General features: G+C 42.2%; 1 protein-coding gene across 4 annotated transcripts in view; it reads right to left on the reverse strand.

Annotated features, from left to right (window-relative positions):
• CACNA2D4 (calcium voltage-gated channel auxiliary subunit alpha2delta 4) overlaps positions 1-14,487 on the reverse strand; it is a 2,573,275-nt gene that overhangs the window by 2,233,682 nt on the left and 325,106 nt on the right. The window contains exon 1 of one of the 4 annotated variants that reach the window (XM_044087507.1): positions 6,071-6,526. The exons of the other annotated variants lie outside the window; for them this stretch is intronic. The gene's annotated coding sequence lies outside the window, so the exon portion shown is untranslated. Of the gene's footprint in view, positions 1-6,070; positions 6,527-14,487 lie in introns of those variants that run through there. 4 annotated transcript variants of the gene reach the window in all.

Here is a 14,487-nt window from a genome sequence, read left to right on the forward strand (position 1 = left end):
AGAAGCGAACAGATCTATGTCTGGAGTTCCCCAAGCCATGGTCAACTGCAGAAACACCTGATGATCCAACTTCCATTCGCGGGGATCCACAATCTGTCTGCTCAGAACATCTGCTAAAGAATTTTGTGCTCCTGGCAGAAACTGTGCTCGAAGAGTGATGTGCAGTTTTAAAGCAGTTTCCCATACTAGCATTGCTTGTCTGCACAATGGATAAGAATGGGTTCCACCTTGCTTGTTGATGTACCACATGACTGTTGTGTTGTCTGTTCGAATCAACACCAGTCCTGATTGAAGTAGGCTCTTGAATGCTTCCAAAGCAAATTGAACTGCCAGCATCTCTTTCATGTTGATATGTAAATGAAGTAGCTCTGGGGGCCAAAGGTCTTGAATCCATTTTCCTTCGAGATGAGCTCCCCAGGCCGACTCCGAGGCGTCTGTAGTTAATATCTGACATGCCTCTGGCTGGGTCACAGAGAGTCCCTTGTTTAGGTGACATTCCTGAGCCCACCACAGAAATTCTTTTTGTATGCAAGGGAGAATCTGAATGACAGTGTCCAAATCGTGGCTGTGTTGAGTCCACACGCTTTTGAGATACCATTGTAACTTCCTCATATGCAGTTCGGCATTGGGAAGCACTAGAATACAAGATGCCATGAACCCTAAGGCTTGAAGGACTGTCCTTGCAGTCAGCCTGGACATTACTGAAAGCTGTTGGAAGTATTGATGAAGACGTCTTTGTTTGTCCAGGGTAAGAAATGCCATCTGGGTTGCTGTATTCAGTCTCACACCCAGAAAACACATCTCTTGTGAGGGTACTAGACTGGACTTTATTTCGTTCACAGAATACCCTAGGCATCTTAAAACTGTCATTACATAGTGAAGATGTTGAAGAAGTTCTTGCTTGCCTTGAGCCAGAAACAAACAGCCGTCCAGATAAGGATAAATTTGAATTCCTTGTAGTCTGAAAAAAGCAATTACTGGAGCCAGGACTTTTGTGAATACCCTGGGAGCAGTAGACAAGCCAAAGGGCAATGCAGAGAACTGATAATGCAAATTCCCATTCCGAAATCTCAGGAACTTCCTGGAACTGGGCCCGATAGGAATGTGAAGATAGGCCACTGTGAGATCCAGAGTTACCATCCAATGAGCCTTGCCCAGCATAGGCAGCAACTGCTGCAACGTTAACATCTTGAACTTTGGAATTTCCAAAAAGGTGTGTAGAATGGACAAATCCAGAATTGGTCTCCAAGTATTCACTTTCTTTGGCACTAAGAAAAGACGGGAATAAAACCCTGTGCCTCTTTCAGCAGAAGGTACTTCCTGTATTGCCCTCCACTGAAGCAGAGAAGAAATTTTTTGCCTGTGCTTCCAGTCTTTGCTGATGAGGCACATCTGGCAGACCTTTGAAAGGAGGGAAAGTGTGGAAATAAAATTTGTAGCCTCGATTTACAATGTCCAATACCCATTTGTCCTGGGTAACCAAATGCCAATACTTTGCGAAAAGTCCCGGTTTTCCTCCTAGAGGAGCCGCCAGCATGGCAGAGTCCGGCAGCTGAAGACGCAGGTCATTGAGTTTGTTTCCGAAAGGACTGACCCCTGCCCTCCCCAGCAGAAGGGGTAAAAGAACCCAAAGTCCTAGGAGTAGCAGGGTCCTGAGAGGAAGCTCTACCCCTACCTCGCCTAGACCTGCCCCTAGACTGATAATCTGAAGAGGGAAAAGACCACCCTTTAGTAGGCCAATTCCTACTGAACTTAGGGGGCTGAACCTGTAAACAATCCTAACTGTCTGCATAGACTTAGCTTTTTCCTCCATTTTTTCAAAACTGATTCAACCGGAGGGCCAAAAGAACATCAGACTGCAAAGGAGCATCCATAATCCGAGTCTTAACATGCTCTGACAATGTCTGAACTTTTAACCAGGCATGCCTGCGAAGAACTAAACTAGTAGCAGCCACCCTGGAAGAAGCCTGTAAAGCATCAAAACCACATTGCAAAGAATGCTTACCAACTTGGTCTGAAACATGCACTAAATCCTGAAGCTCTTTACACTCAATACCTGCAGATAAAGCATCAACTTTACATTTCAATTGGCCCAGCAAATAATTTTGACAATGTAAAGCTCTCATAGCTAAAGTGGAAGAGGTATACAACTTCTTACCCCACCTATCCAGAGCTCTAGCATCCTTGTCCAAAGGAACTGGATTCTTAACCACAGCAGCCCTGACACCCTTGGGGCCTTGAGTAATGGTGTCTGGGTCAGCCCTAGGACTCTTGTATAAATACTAGTGAGCTTCCAGTACCCAGCAGTATCTATCTGGTTTAGCAGGGGCAGGAGGCAAAGAGTCAGGGTTAAGAGAAGCCTCAGAAAATACATCCTGAACAACATCCAATACAGGGGGAATAGCCAAAGGCCTATGCTGAGGCAAAAACAAGAATTCTCTAAGCCTTTTACGAGAATCAGAATAATCCTGGCCTTCCCATTTAAAATGCTCCCTCATGGAATGCAAGGGTTCAGAAAAAAGAAAAATCTTCAGGAGGGGACGCAGAGGGAGGAGAATCCTCAGCCTCTGAATCAGAGTAGGGAGGGAAATCCTGGAGCTCTTCCACAGAAGAATCAGAGTCATTGGAAGACTGATCCAGACCCTCTATCCCTGGCTCTACCCTGGGCCTTTTCTCAGGGGGAGGCATAGAACCCCTAATTAAAGTAATCAAATCCTCCGCCACTTTTAACATGTGCTTTCTAGGAGCTGGACCCTGTGGACAGACACCAGCAGGGGCAGATTTAGATTTAGAAAGGCTTTTACTATGAGAAGGGGGCTGTGAGGGGAGGGAACCACCAACACATGAGAAGCCCCTACAGCCTGGCCTACAACAGGAGAAGCCACTTCCTGAAGTAGCAAAGGCTCCCCTTGAGACTCCGCTAAACTGTCAGAAGGAGCCGTTGAAGTAGTCGGTGGCTCTACCGAACCGGCGTCCGCAATGGACTCATCTTGTTAGGACCGCAAAGGATTACTCTTTGCGTTTTTTTAGCCGAACTGGGCGGAGAATCCGACGGCATGTTATAATTGCACTGTTTACCAAACACTAGCCTAGCATAGTCCAAGCGACGTTTAATAGTGCGCTTATCAAAGGCAGCACAAAAGCGACACCCAACAACGCCGTGCTCAGGCCAGGCCCTTAACAAGGAATACAGAGTAAATGGTAATCCCTATGAGGAACCTGTTTCCCACAAGAAATACAGTTAGTAACTTTTTCTGACATCCGGTAATACTGAGGCAAGAAAAAGACAAAAGTGTCCCCAACGGGGTACTTAGCCCAGCTTGGTCTCCGGTCTGAAACTCGAAAACCGACAATTCCAGAAAGCCGAACGGCACCTGCAAACACTGCTTCTGCTCAGGACCACGCGGCAAGAAAGACTGAGGGTATGGCGTCGGTCATGCGCATTTGTACTGGCACATACTGATGTCAGCCTCGAGCGCAATGACCGACGCCAGATTCTAGCCCTTTGGTATTCGGGCCGATGGTGGACAGCGGAATACCCATATGTCAGGACTGCAGCAATGGTAGACGAAGAACATCAAACTAGGATGGGCAAAAATGTGAGAAAAGCACTCAATTGCACCAGTACAGACTACTATGCATCAGAGAGAGAGCTGTAAAAATGCTAAGGAAAGGCTATCCAACCCTGGTGCAGTATCAACCTTAAAGAAACAATAGCCCTTTGAATTTCAAACAAAGTAATAGGGGTATCAAGAGCTGCCATAAAAACAGCAGGCATCACAGGTATAGCTCAGAATTCCACAGAAGAAGGTTTGCAGCCATACAACATGGACATATAAGAAGAATTAACTTCTTGAGACTAACATCATTAGTGGTAACATCACCTGAAGAGGACAGCAAACTGTCAATAAATGTATTCCTCCTTCCTAACTGTGCATTTCCCAACATAAGGGAGAAATTTCTCACCTCTCCCTTTTAAAGAACGAGCCAAGTTCCAAAGAACCACTCTCATCCTAGCAAGGTTATGCGAATGCAACTCACAGAGGTGTTGAAGGGCACTGGCAGACAGACTGGAAATCAGCAAAAAGGCAGTTAGAAAAACCCTTAAAAGGGAATAAAGAAACAGTGGGCAAACCAAGAATAATGGGAAACAAACTTATCTTTAAAGGCCAACCACCAAGAAGAAAGAGGGAAGTAAAATGATCATGCCATTACTCAGTAATGACCTTTTGCCTGGCAAAAGTAAAAGTCCAAGGAGTAGCAAAACAAGAAAGACCCCTAACCTTACACAGTGCAGAAGAAACTCCAAAGGAAAAAGACAAAACACAAATGATCGGTAAAAAGCACAAAAGACAAGGAAGAAGAAACCACCACAAAGGTAGGAAAACAAAAACAGTAATCAATTTGGGTGCAAGCAGCCCCATGAAAGTAAGTAAAGGCAAGAGGACTACATACAGTAAGAGTCCAAATGTAAAATGTCCTTACAGCAATGGACACTAGAGTCCTGTCTGACCCTAGAAAGCCCTGATAATACACCACAGTTAAAATCACCAAAAAATGAATTGGGCAGTCATTAAAAACTAAGGTTGGAAAAGTTGAAATAATAAGTGGTGCTCAAATACTGGAATAAAAGCATAAACAATTACTAAACATACAAAAGAATGCCCACACAACAAAGCCAGCACCAGACCTCTACCAGGCATAACATAAATAACATCCCTAACAACCACAAAAGATTTATGATACAGTAACCGAATACCAGACCTACCATCTGTCCCTAAAGACCAAACCACCCCATCCCTCCACAATGTTTCCCATTAGGAACAATGGGCAGAGGAAAGTCTACTCACATCCAACAGACAAACAATACCAGACTGTAAGGTAAAAACCCAGGAAAAGACAGTCAAGTGCTGGGGAAATGACACCATAACATTAATATTACAAAAAGACAAGTTAGCGATCAGTACCAGGACAAGAAACCGCCTCAGAACCCCTCCCATGATCCTTGTTTCTATGATGTATGTGCCTAGAAGCTGAGGTCCACTGCTGAGAATCATCCATACCAGTACACAAATCAGATTCACAACTAACAGTATCTTTAAAAGAAATACTATCACCAGTAGAAGTATCAAACATACCAAGTAATTTCCTATTAGACTAACTTACCAGTACTAGTAGGAAAAACAACAGGAGAAACAGGCACAGTAGGGGGAGAACGAGAAACAGGACAAGGAGGACTAGAAACAGGACAAGGAGGACTAGAAACAGGACAAGGAGGACTAGAAGGCAAAGAAGGCAGAACAGATCCTTCCAGAGAGGAAAAATAAGTAACAATAGAGAAAGAAGAAAAGGGGGGACAAGACACAGACAACAGTCTCCACTGGGGAAGTCTCCACAGGAGCAGCAGCAGAAACAAAAACATCAGAAAGTAAAGTCTGAGAAGACTCAGCGGAAACAGATAACACAGAAGGTACAGCAGGACAAACGGAATCAACATGAGAACATGATCATAAGCAGCACCACTGTGGACAAGCTCTGGCAAAATGAACTGTCCAACCACAATGAGTGCACTTCCTAGTAGGCCAATCAGACCAAGTCAGACCAATCTCCACAAAAAAAAGCAAGGCTTAGGCTGTTCTGCATACCTCTAAATACCTCTCTGACCAGATAACGTGCACATACACACACCAGGCAAATGGGAAACACCAGAATCAAGAACATGCAAAGCCACCTAGACCTCCCACTCCCCATCACAAACTCCACCAGCATGAGAATCAAAAGATTTCTATCAGCACACCAAGAAAGTAAATACTCCCTAAGTTGTGCTTCTATAACATAAATGGAATGAAAATACAAAATAAGTTTACACTTATAAGAAACATCTAGTACAGAAAGCAAAAAAGACCAAGACTGCTGATGTTTATATGCAGCAAAATGAGAAACAAAAGTAAAAGCTACCTCCTGCTCTTCAAAATAAACATCAGCAAAGGCATCCGTCCCCCAGTGAATAACTGCACATAAAGACTAAACAAAGGCAATGCTTTCAATAAAGAATGCCAAATAAACTTACCTGAAAGAGGCTGACTGGAAGCAGACTTAGGATGAACCAAAGGCTTAGAAACAATCCTGGACTGCCTCAGAGAGCTAGGCTATTCCCAGAAGTAGAAAGTGCCATTTTCACTGCAGCAGCATAAGACTTGACCTGAGAAATAACTGCAGAAGCAACAAAAGATTCAGCAATAGTAGAAGTAGCTGGCAGAGCTGCATTTGGAGCCAAAACAGCAGAAGCCAAAGAGCCATCCTGAAGCTCCATTTCATCACCCCAATCAAGCACAGGCAAATTACTAGTCATGCAACACAGCTGAAGCCTGTGAAGAAGTCTGAGACACAGATAAAGTTGTTAAACGAAAAGAAGACTGTGAATCAGTAACAGAAGGCAAAGCAGAAGAAACAACAGGATAAACACAAACACTAGATGCAGTACTTGCAGCAGAAGTAGCTACTATCTTGCTTCACCCTGCAGCAAAAGCAAAGATTTCCTAGGGCTTGAAGTAAGCACACTCATTGGTTCTTTTGAGCTTTTTAAGTTTTTTTTTTTTTTTTTAAAGTTTTATGCTTCTGGTATTTAAGCTCTATGTTGGAGCCTCGGTTTCTGCTTGTTTGAACTAAGCTGAATTGAGGTGGGCCACCACCCACAACTCTGAGCTGAGATACTAGATGACTATAGGCTCCTGAGCTTCCCAAAAACTAAGTTGCCTGATTTTTTGCTTGATTATACTATTTACAACACTTTTTATTGTGTTCTGCTTATATTGTAAACTAAACTCACTGTTTGTACTGCATTTGTCTGCCTTACTGTGCCTGTTAAATCGTATTTTGTTGCTGTCTTCACTGCTGCAAAGCATTTTTATTGCTATTTTCACTGTTTGCAAAGTAATTGTTGCTACTTTTCACTGTTTGTAAAGCATCTGTTCTGTATTCCCACCAAACAGTAGTTTAAATAATTGATTTATTGTTTAAAGCATTCTTTAGTGTCTCCTTGATGTTTCAAACCTTCTTTAGCATCTCAGTGCTGTTTGTTTGCTGTTTAAAAACATTCTATTTTTTAGTGTTTCCCTCCTAAATTAGTATAGCTAGTAGCTGTAACATAATCCAGATACGGGTCTGCTGCATCTGAGTCTGTTTCTAGTAGCTGTTGTATTCTGAGCACATTTTCCAAACCATCTTTGATTGGATGGGGCCCTTCTGCATCCTTATGAGAGAAGTGTTCTGATTGGAAGCTGTCTGATGAAGGGTGATTGGTCTAGGGCTTGGAATAAGCACCCTCATTGGTTCTTTTGATTTTTTTTTTTTTTTTTTTTTTTTTTAGCTTCTGGCATTTAAGCCCTGTGTCTGAGCTGGTGGCTGCTTGTTTGAAGCATACTGAACTGAGATGGGCTACCAGCCACAACTCTGAGCTGAGATACCAGATGACTAGAGGCTTATTAGCTTCCCCAAAACCTTATGTAGCCTTTTTTTTTTTTTTTTTTTTTTTTTTTGCTTGATTATAGTATTTACTGCACTTTTTATTGTTTTCCCCTTATTTAATCTTCTGCTTTTGGCTGCTCCCATTAGACATTGCCGCAGCAGATCATAGTTCTGCAGAATGACTGGCAGTAGAGTTTTATGGTGTCGAGTGGGCAGCCCGGTGCCCAACCTTCCTCAGAAGGCACACACATGCACATTCTCACACCTAGGGCCAGTTTAGAATGTCCAATCCACCTGCAGCATGTTTTAGGAATGTGGGAGGAAACCTGAGCACCCAGAGTCAACCCACTCCAACACAAGGAGGATATGCAGATTCCACACAGAAGGTGCCCCAGCAAAGAAATGAAACCGAGAACATCTTGCTGCAAGACGACAATGCTAACCATTGCCCCACTGTGTTCTGCTTCTTTAATACTGTATTTAAATACTGGAATCTACACTGAGTTTGTCTACCTTACTGTGCCTGTTAAATCATACTTTGTTGTTTTCACTGTTGCAAAGCTTTTTTTTTTTTTTGCTATTTTCTCCATTTGCAAAGTAACTGTTGCTACTTTTTCACTGTTTGCAAAGCATCTGTTCTGTTTGTTCTGTTTTCCCACCAAGTAGTGTTTTAAATAACTGATTTGTTTGTGGTTTAAACCATTTTTAGTGACTCCTTGCTGTTTAAAACATTTTAAGTGTCTCACTGCAGTTTTTCTGCTGTTTAAAACATATTTTTTAGTTTTTCCCCACTTACATTAGTGGAGCTAGTAGCTGTAGCATAGTCCAGATAAGGGTTTGCTGCTTCTGGGTCTATTTGTAGTGGCTGTTGTAATCTGAGCACATTTTCCAAGACATCTTTGATTAGAAATGGCCCTTCTGCACCCTTGTGAGAGAAGTGTGCTGATTGGAAACTGGTGAAGGGTGATTGATCTAGGGCTTGGAGTAAGCACCATCGTTTTAAGTTTTTGGCTTCTGGTATTTAAGCCCCATGTTTTGAGTGGGTTTCTGCTTGTTAGTGCATCACACAGCACCACTCACTGCCACGCAAGTGTGCACCATAGCTGGACAGACAATTTCAAAAATGTTTCCCTTAGATACAGCTGTAGTATATTAGTGTAGTCCTCCTCTTTAGTACATCTCTGGCCTAAGAAGTATTGCTAGTAAGCTGTGCCCTATTAAACCACCAGCCAAAAAACCCCATCAGAAATGTCAATCTACAGAACACCTCCTAAGTCCATCCTGAAAGCACCCACTTTATTATAACAGTTCTGCAAACCTAGCATTATGGGCAGTTGGACTACCCTTGTTTCTTCTGCCACCCTTGTTGACTTTGGTCTCCTGAGGCAGTGTAGCAACTGCCTCATGTACACTGACAACCCTCTACCAATAACTCACTCTAGTACAGAGTGCAAGAGATGTATCTACACCAAGAATCTTGAATCCCTATTCTCTCTCACTCAAAACAGTAACACTGAAGAGGTTGTCAACTCATCCACCACTATTCGGGCACATAATACCACTACTCATACAAATAGTATGTATCCAGCACATAAATCAACATACTCTGAAGTTCTCTCAAAAAACACTTACCGAAACACTAGATACATCCAAAACAAAAAACTTCTGGAACTAACACATTTCCCAGAGCAGCCAAGACACATAGCAACACCAGTGTCTCACCTACCAAGCCTTTAAGGCAAAACACTCAAACACATTTTCTTGTCATTGGAGACTCCATAGTGAGACACATGGTTGCCCCACTCAGCAGGTTAGATAAGGAGAAAGTCATGATCACCTGCCTGTTTGGTGCCAGTATTCATCAGATCATGCATGCACTTGGGTGTCTCAGCAACCAGTACCATTCTGACTCTGTCATAGCTCATGTTGGAGTGAACGATGTGAGATGTACCTCACTGGACTATATAAAGAGAGACATGATTGAGCTCTCCGAGTATGTGTCCCAGGCAAGTATGTTCCTAGCCTTGAGCAGCATATTACCCTCGCCTAGAATGATGCCATGATATAAACAAAAAATGATCAATTTCAATAATTGGTTTAGTTTTTAGTGTCATTCAAAGGGGATTCAGTTTCTGTCAGCCTGGGATGACATGGTCGACAAACTTCGCTGCTTTGCCAGAGATAGTTTGCACCTGGCACCACTAGGCTTTCGGCTGCTGGCAAAGGCTCTTGCCTCCCCTGTAGTTCCTTTTTCAGGTAAGGTCTCAAAACAAAATTGCCGATGTGAAAATTGCCAGCCATAACAAAATAAGGGTTATGTTGCTAAACACTAGGAGCTTAAACCAAAAACTGCACACACAGGAAGCACTTCTGTCACTGGAGGATGTAGATGTCTGTGCAATCACAGAAACCTGGATCAAGGCCTCGGAGACTACCCAGCCCTTGCAAGGCTACAATGTCTTCCACACCTTCAGACTGCAAAACAAATGTGTGAGAACCAAAGGAGGCAGTCTTTCTATCTATATTAGAGATAAATTAATCTCCCGACTAGTTAGACTGGATGACTCCATGTTCAGAATACTGTGGTAAGACCACTATTCACGTCATAGCTAGTTACAGATCCCTCTCCATGGATCATGATGTGCACAAGGCCTACCTGACTGGACTGGAGTCAATCCAAATACTGCCAAACACCCTGGTCATGGGGGATTTCAATTATCCCACCATCAACTGGGAAATCTACTCTAGTCCTAACTCACTAGTGCAAAAGTTCCTTGACTTTGTTAATTCAAATGCCCTGGAACAAATTGTTCAAACCCCAACAAGAGGAACAAACGTACTAGATCTGGTCCTCACTAACATGACAAACAGATGCACCACTGCAACTATCAGACCCTCATTAGTTAAATCTGTCCACAAATCAGTCACCTTTTGAACTATAAATAAAACCAGAAATCACAAAGGGTGAAGTCAGACTAAAAAAACTTCACCAAAGCAAACTATACCCTCCTAGGGGAAGGTATAAATGCATTCCAAGCACCACCCCCAACTGGAGGTGTTAACTACACCAAAGCTTACACTAAAGCCCTGTACAATCACTTGTATAAGTGTATATACTTGGCTGTTCCAGAGACAATCGAAGCCAGAGCCCCAAGTAAAAAAAAAACTACTCTGGTGGACATCCAGCATCAACAAACCTTACAACAAATACAGAAAGTTGCTGTCCAAGAACTAAGGTGAGGCCACAACTATGGAAAAACACCCTCCTCAGCCTCAACAGACAAATAAGAAAACATGTTGAATCTTCTAATGGTAACTTTGAGAAAAACTTAGCAATCACAGCCAAGGATAATCATAAGACCTTTTACAGCTACATACGTAGCTTAAAAGGTAGGACCAAAGTATGTACTGAACTAGTGGCTAACAGTATCACACACTGATCCAGCAGAGATAACAAACCTGTTAGCGGACCGATATGGTGATAATTTCGCTACCTTATCCCCTCCAAACTTGCCCTCAACCCCCTCCCCCCACCCTACATATCCAAACAGCAGTTCATTAAAGCCTTGTCTAAGGCAAAAAAAAAAAAGCATCCATGGAACCAGATGGCATCCCAGGCTGTCTTCTAAACAAATTAAAACATGAACTAGCATTACCATTAAATACCCTGTTCAGTCACAGCCGAACCACTGGCTTTGTTCCTGTGAAAAAGAGAACAGCAACAGTTATTCCCCTCCACAAAGGTGTCTTAGCAACAGGCCCTGGGAATTATAGACCCATAAGTCTGAACAGCCTCATCAGTAAAGTCGTGGACCTCATAAATAAAGACATAGGTGACATCCATACCCTGGATCCAACCCTATTCGGCTTCATCAACGGTACATCCTGCCTGTTAAACCTGGTGGATTTCTTTGAAAATGTGACCAGGACCATTGACAAGGGCAAATCTGTACACACAGCATACCTCGACTTGGCAAAGGCCTTTGACATAATCCCACACTCAGGCATTACTGATAAACCTAGCAAACTGAATGTAAACCCCTTTGTTGTAAGATGGGTTGATAACTGGCTCACAGACTGGTCACACACTATCAAAAGTGGGTGATTCCACATCAGCCAGCAGACCTGTCACCAGTGGGGTGCCACAAGAGTCAGTTCTAGGCCCCCTACTGTTTGGTATATACTTCTCAGAAGTTCAGGCCAAAACTAAGGGGCTGTGGCTGACCAAGTTTGTGGACAACTGTAAACTGGGTGCAATTACTGAATCCCCAAATAATGTCCGTATTCTTCAGGAGGGTCTTACACAGACTAACGACTAGTCTTAGTCACAGTCTCAAACTGAATGCAAAGAAATCCATCATCATTCCCTTCTGTAAAAACAATGTCCCTTCACACTATCGAATTAACAATTCCCCATGTACCTATGAAGTGGTAAGAGATCTGGGATCAACTTTGACCACCATGTGTCTACTGTAGTAAGGAAGGCTTTCTACATAGCACACTTGATTAGCAAAGGCATCGCCCCTAGAGAAAGGAGTTTATAACCCCCTCTATACTCATCACTAATCGGGCACATAATTGAGTATAAGGTCCCTTTCAAAATGTACCATACAAAGCACCTGCAGCAATTGGAGGGACCTCAGAGGTTTCTAACTAAGAAGATCAAGGGACTCCAGCACATGCCTTACATAGACCAGCAGTCCCTGTCACTATACTCAGTATCATATAGACTTCTTATGGGAGACTTATGTCTTGCTTACAGAGCAATCTCCAACCCAAACCTGATGAATTTGCTGTACATCCATAAATCAAAAAGGACTAGAGCTACCTGCTCCAGGGACCTAATATGGCCTCCGAATTGAATAGGATGTCCTGGAGGGACAGATTTCTCTCCCTACAATTGCCACGTCTTTGAAATAGGCTGCCTATTCATGTGACACAGAGCACCTCTATGACACTGTTCAAAAGAAAAATGGATGAGTGGATGAGGCACCGTAAATTCTTACCTGGAACAGTGCCCACAACCCTCCTGGACATGGGCAGTCATTAATAAATACAATCCTGGGTATTGACTAGAGTATCTATGGTATTACATTGGGATGAAATGGCTAGGCTTGAAATGGCCTCCCGGTTGATAGCCTAGTAACCTCCTATGAATGACAAATAATCTCTCAGAAGAACTACTCATTTACAACTGATCAAGAACCCAATCCATCTGCACAGATCAAAACAAGTGTTTTTACAAATCAAAAGACCCACACAACCTCTTAACTTGTATATGGTAACCTCATGGTTGTACAGCAGTGAGGAAGAAATGCCCCAGAACAGTACATGGTGGTCCTAAGCTAATAACAATCGAACCATGTATACAGATCAAGAATTCAGGCTATGATCTAAAGGTAATTTAACTAGTTATTTTAGAGCACTAAGTATCCAGTCAACTAACCATCACTCGTGTAAGCAAGCCATTCTGCATGGGATGTTGTACTAAACTAAACAGGAAAAGACCATTGGTATTTAATACTGAAGTGGAAAGTTAATAGAAGTCGCCTCCTAGCACTAGTACGTTTAATTCAAAGAGACTCTCTAATGTGTTTTATTTACACCATACAGTTAAAATGATCATATATTACATCTGCCAGTCAGTGGCTATGTTTGACTATGCTAAAATTTCTTATAACTATTCTGAAAGAAGACTAAACTGCTGACTGAAACAAAAGTGCAAAATGATTTTCATTCATCAACACACTGATACAATAAAGGAACAAAAACTAAGCTTATAAAAATAACTTTTAAACAATTGATACACTCTTTACAGTCACCTTTTTTATTTGTTTGATAAGAAACATGAAGACTGACTAATCTTCCCATATACATGAACAGAAAAAAAGCAGACTGCCTTAAGCATTTTTTTCCATAATGTACTGATTCATTCATTAGAAATGCTTGGAACTATATCTTACTGTAGTCTCTTACCAATTTTCAGCACTTCATTCAGCTTTCTTTTTGTAAATTTACAGCTATTCTATTTTTCTCAATATTTTATATGTTTGAGCAACAGCGTGTCTAGCAAATCTGGTGAGGAGACAGGACCTGAAGTTGCAAAGATAAACTTTCTTTAATTTCATAAAAGTTATAAAACTTCAGAAAAGGGAGAAGAGGATATTACATACTTCAGAGTTTATTATTAAAGTAATCTTCTGACTAAAATGAAAGAAGCATTACAGATTTGCAGTTGGTTGTGCAGAAAATGTCTGCACAGCCTGATAGTATTAATACTACAGTGACTGAATTAGCCTCTAGGATCATGCAGTTTTTCCACCCATGAGGCCGATATTCCTAATGCTACATCTAGAACATGATTTGCATTCTAAAGAAATTGCATGACAGAAAAACTGACTGAAAAACTTCAACTATTCTCTGTCTCATATCGCCTAATTAGAGGCGATCTCTGCTTGACTTACAAGCCATGTCTGACCCTGCTCTGTTAAAAATGCTACATCTAAAGAAATCCCAGTCCCTCTGCACCACACGCTCCAGAGACCTCAACCTCATTACCACAATCAACAGAACATGCTGAAGGGACAGGCTTATAACCCAGAGACTGCCCATGCTATGGAAATAGACTTCCCATACATGTCAAGCAGAGCACCTCACTGGCCCTCTTCAAGAGAAATCTTGATGAGTGGATGGGAAATAGAAAATTCACCCCGGGGATCACTCCAGTGGCTCTACTTGACAGAAGCACTGGGAATGTAGGTCGGGTGGTATGATGCCAGGGTAACCCTATAGGCTAGGCTTGTAAAGGCTCCAGGGCCATTAGCCTAGTACACACCTATGTACCTATGAACCTATGTAGAAGAAAAAAGTAGAAAGAATATTAGTTACACCTAGAGCTTCTCTGAAAAAAAATATGAATCTGCCAACCTACTACATGTTATTCTGGATATTTCCTTCCAAATGACTGTGAAAACAAAGGCAAAAAAGAATCCTTTATAATGGAAAAGGTACATAGAGAAC

Source organism: Protopterus annectens, chromosome 11.part0 (assembly GCF_019279795.1).
Source record: "Protopterus annectens isolate FY-2018-M chromosome 11.part0, PAN1.0, whole genome shotgun sequence".
NCBI classification, from domain to species: domain Eukaryota; kingdom Metazoa; phylum Chordata; order Ceratodontiformes; family Protopteridae; genus Protopterus; species Protopterus annectens.